Raw genomic sequence first — 4,244 nt, forward strand, 5'->3', positions numbered from 1 at the left:
TTTACAACTACCATTCTACCTTGAGTCTTTATCTGACCTTGAGTCACATTGATTAAGATATACATCAAGTGGACTCAGCTGATCCCTTGAAGTGTGAAGAGACAGCTGTTTATCATGTGTATCTGTTTATATGACACTTGGGCCTAACAATTAGCTCGAAGCTTTCTCCTTTCCTTTCTCAAGCCCAATTGTGCTGAGAAACCGAATGCCTCTCCCTAGCAATGACAACCTGAACTTTGACCATGAGTTCTTCAAACTTCTTTCCTCCATCATCGGAACACTGATAGGCCTCTTGGTGATCATCCAGCTGTGCAGGAGACACTATTCTATTACCACTTGGGCCATCAGATATTATCATGAATTCAGAAACATTCAACGAATCCTATGCAATGTAACCTCTGATCTCTCTCTATATGACATTTCTGAATCCTGAAGAATGACCTATCAGCCTCCAGAAGCCAGGCCTAGCAGCTTGCATCCAGGGAATAATCAAGAAGAAGTGGGAGGACAGTGCTCCTCTCGACCTGAAAACCAGCACCCTCATATCTCAGGAGGATATGGGATCTTTGTACCAGATGTGGCCCTCTATGGTGAGGACCAGAATCTCTCTGAGGACTTCTTTGAGCAGTCCCCCTCCTCTGATCCTTCTTCTGTCTCCTGCATCCATGGGATTGCTGATCATGCCAGGGACTCTCTCGATGCCCCTCAGATAGCTTGAGAATCCTGCACTGCAACACCTTGCAGCTAGCCTCACCATTCCCCCACTCTCAGTCAGTCTGACACCAAGCTGAGGGGGAATCCCCAGAATGAAGAAGAATGATGATGAGTATGGAAAGAAACTGTCCACTGATACTTCCCTCTCTGGAACCTTACTGTTCCCTTCAACTATAGCAATGCTATCTGACAAGAAGAATATAGGCAGTGAGATGAGCTGCAGCCAGTATGTGATGAGCATGAGGACAGGCATGCAGCAAAGGAGCAGCAGAGGAGAGAGGCCACTAAGCATGATGAGCAGAACAGAGATTGTCAGCAGGAAACAGAAAGAGACCAGTTGGCCAGGGCTAACATCTCCAACTGGTACAGATTATGATCAGAGGTTGCTAGCATACTCACACCAGTATGAGCCAACCTCTCCCTCTTGACCTCAGTCTTCAGAGAACCCAGCTCCTCCCACAGTGGCACCCCAGAGTATTGGGCTGACAGCACTCAGGCTAGAAGAAATCAACAACCCCCATCCCTCTAATACCCTCCCTCCTAAAGAACACTCAGTGCCAACACCAAGTTTGGCAGTGATGAGTCCATTCTCAGACACTACAGACTTCAGGTCCTAGGAAATGCCTATATCCCTGCCCATATACTCCGAGAGTTTCTTGAGAGCAGGGTGGTCAGACAGCTTGTCAGTGATGACAACTACCAGTGAAATGTCTGTCTCTATCATGAGCAAGTGGAGGCAGCAAGAGTGACAGGGGAAAACTGATATGATTCTGATATCAGCAGTCAGCCTGCCCTCACCTATGACTATTCATCAAACCCTCTAACTGCTGAACTGAGTACTCAGCTAGAGTAGCACAATGACAATATGACAAAAGGGGGCTGAGAGTTTCTATGACTGGCCTGCCACTTCTCTTCTTGAGGAGAAAGAGGACAGCAAGGACACCAAAAAAACTGAGAGCAGTGACCTGCCCCATCCTGGCAGGGTACTTGGATATGGTCTGAAAGAAACAACAGACAAAGAAGAACTGATGCAAGAGATAAGGAAGGCAAGAATACAGAAGTATCAGGAATAATACCTGTGGGGAGTAAACTTTTTATGGCACAACACTACATGGATAGCATTGCAACTAGGATAATTATATTTGCATTCGAATACTGATAAGCAAACAGAAATCCTAAGAAGCACAGTGACAGACTATGCCATGCTGCAATATAACAGATGGCATCCAGAAGACCAGATCCAGAGGCCACCAGCATATCAAATGCTGACCTCTGTATGACCAATGCTGAAGACACCACCTGTCACCCTGAAATAAGCCATATATATGGCTTCCTCCCTCTGAAGTGCACTCTCATACTCTGATCCTTCGATCCATTCCACAGCAACATGGTTGTCATGATCCTGACCCTGACCCATAGGAGGACCAAACTCCTACCAAAATCCATGGACCAGCTAGGAAAGCCAACTTTAAGAGGCTCAGCCCCCACCTAATGAAGCAGAAGGGAGTGGCACTAAGAGGGAGCCAGAATGAGATGACCCCAAAGCAGTATGATTGGGGTTTACCATACAAAACAAAATCATCATATAAAGGAATGAGCTACTGTAAGGGAGTCCAGTAGCAGATGACAACTCTCTCCACTCCTTCCCTGGACCACCAAATGAGTGGCAATGACCTCCCTTCTTGGAATGACCCAACCCGATGGGGGCATTACCCCAAGATGTGACTATTCTTCAGTGCTGCTTAGATCTCCTATGAAAGCCCTGCTCTTTTAAAGGGGTCTCTAATGACATCAATCAGTTCCTTGTCGACTGTGAACAGTACTTTGAAGTATACATCAGATACTTAGAAACCAATATGAATAAGGTTGTCTTCACCACCTCATATTTAGAAGAAAAGGTAAAAATATGGTGGATCCTTATCTTTCTGAACTTCTGATCAACCATATGGGATCATTATCGATACCCATTGTGGCCCATCTTCAAACGCATGCTGAACAACAAGTTCATTGACCCAGCCATACAGGAGATGCATAAGCAGAAAATTAAAGAATATAAAATAGGAGACAAGGTGGCCATGGATTACTTTGATGAGTTGAAAAGACTCACCAAGCTGGCAGGAATATGGGATGACACAGCCAATGACAGCCAAATGGTCGAGGCCCTCAAATGAGGAGTTCCCTCTTCATACTTCACAATGATATCTGCAATAAGCATCAAAATCCTAATGCCAATCAGATATGATGAATGAAAAGAGTGAATCATCGAGATGTATAAGAAATGACAAAGGCAGAAAGCAGAATTGTTGATACTGCAGGAATACACAAAGAAGCTGACTCTGCTAATCTCAAATAAGTCAGGACAAACTGCTGAGAAATCACCAAGATCCTCAATGGCTCTGAGCTACAGGAGTCAGAAGACTGAAATGGGCACTACATTCACTGGAGCAGAGAAACCAATAGACATAGATCAGATAAAGAAAGAAGGGAAATGCTTCAACTATGAGCAAAAAGGCTATATAGCCAAAGATTGTCCAAAGAAGAAGCGAACCCACAAAGACATATAAGCACAGATCACTGAGTTACAAAAGGAAGAAGAAGATCTGAGAAAGAAAACCAAGATCAAGGAGTTAAAAGACAAGGCCAGCCAGTGAGCAATTCCACTGGGCTGGCCAAAGAATTGAAAGGTGTATCTCCTGTAGCCACTAGTCAGACTCATAGTGCCTCTGTAGTTACTTCCATGTCACTATTATATATGCATTTGAATATACTCTAATCGATTACTGCATACACCACTGAATCGCAAAAAAGGACTCAACTGCCCATGGGCTGAATAGGAGCAGAGAGCCCCTCAAACTGGCTAAAGCCATTTGATACTGAATAGACCTAGAGAGCCATCAAAGATGCCAGAGACAAGACCACAGCAAAAGCTGTACTAAAAAACTGGGTTCACCAAACCCAAACTGAAGAAATAATCGATGAAATAGTAGAAGGGATGAGGAAGACAGAGTGAGGTCAGGCCCTTGGATGGCTGGATGAGTTGCATGGACCTCAGAAGTTCATCCAATGCTCTAAAACTCCTGGATGAGATCTGACAACTAAAGCCTAAATTAAAACTCTAACTTTCTGATCCATGCACTCGGTAACTGCCCTGATCAATAGCAGTTGTACAGGAAGCTCAATAAACTGAGCCTTCATTGTTGAGAACAAAGTTTCAACTAGAGCCACTATGGCCCCTATTCCGGTTTATAATGCTGATGGAACAAAAAACCAAGCCAGCTTGATCACTGAATTTATTGAACTTTGACTCACCATCAGAGATCACTCTGAGTGGATTGACTTAGCTGTAACTGACCTCAGAACCAAGGAAGTATTCCTTAGTCATGACTGGCTCATATGATATAACCCACTCATAAACTGGAAAACCAGATGAATCACCTTCATCTGATGCTGATGTTGAAAGAGCCCATTTGAGCTGCCTGACAAAGACCTGGAGGACTGATAGGATGAAGAAATAGAGGACAGAGAGACAA

This window comes from Guyanagaster necrorhizus, assembly GCF_019112545.1.
Source record: "Guyanagaster necrorhizus MCA 3950 unplaced genomic scaffold BT62scaffold_6, whole genome shotgun sequence".
Classification (NCBI taxonomy): Eukaryota; Fungi; Basidiomycota; class Agaricomycetes; order Agaricales; family Physalacriaceae; genus Guyanagaster; species Guyanagaster necrorhizus.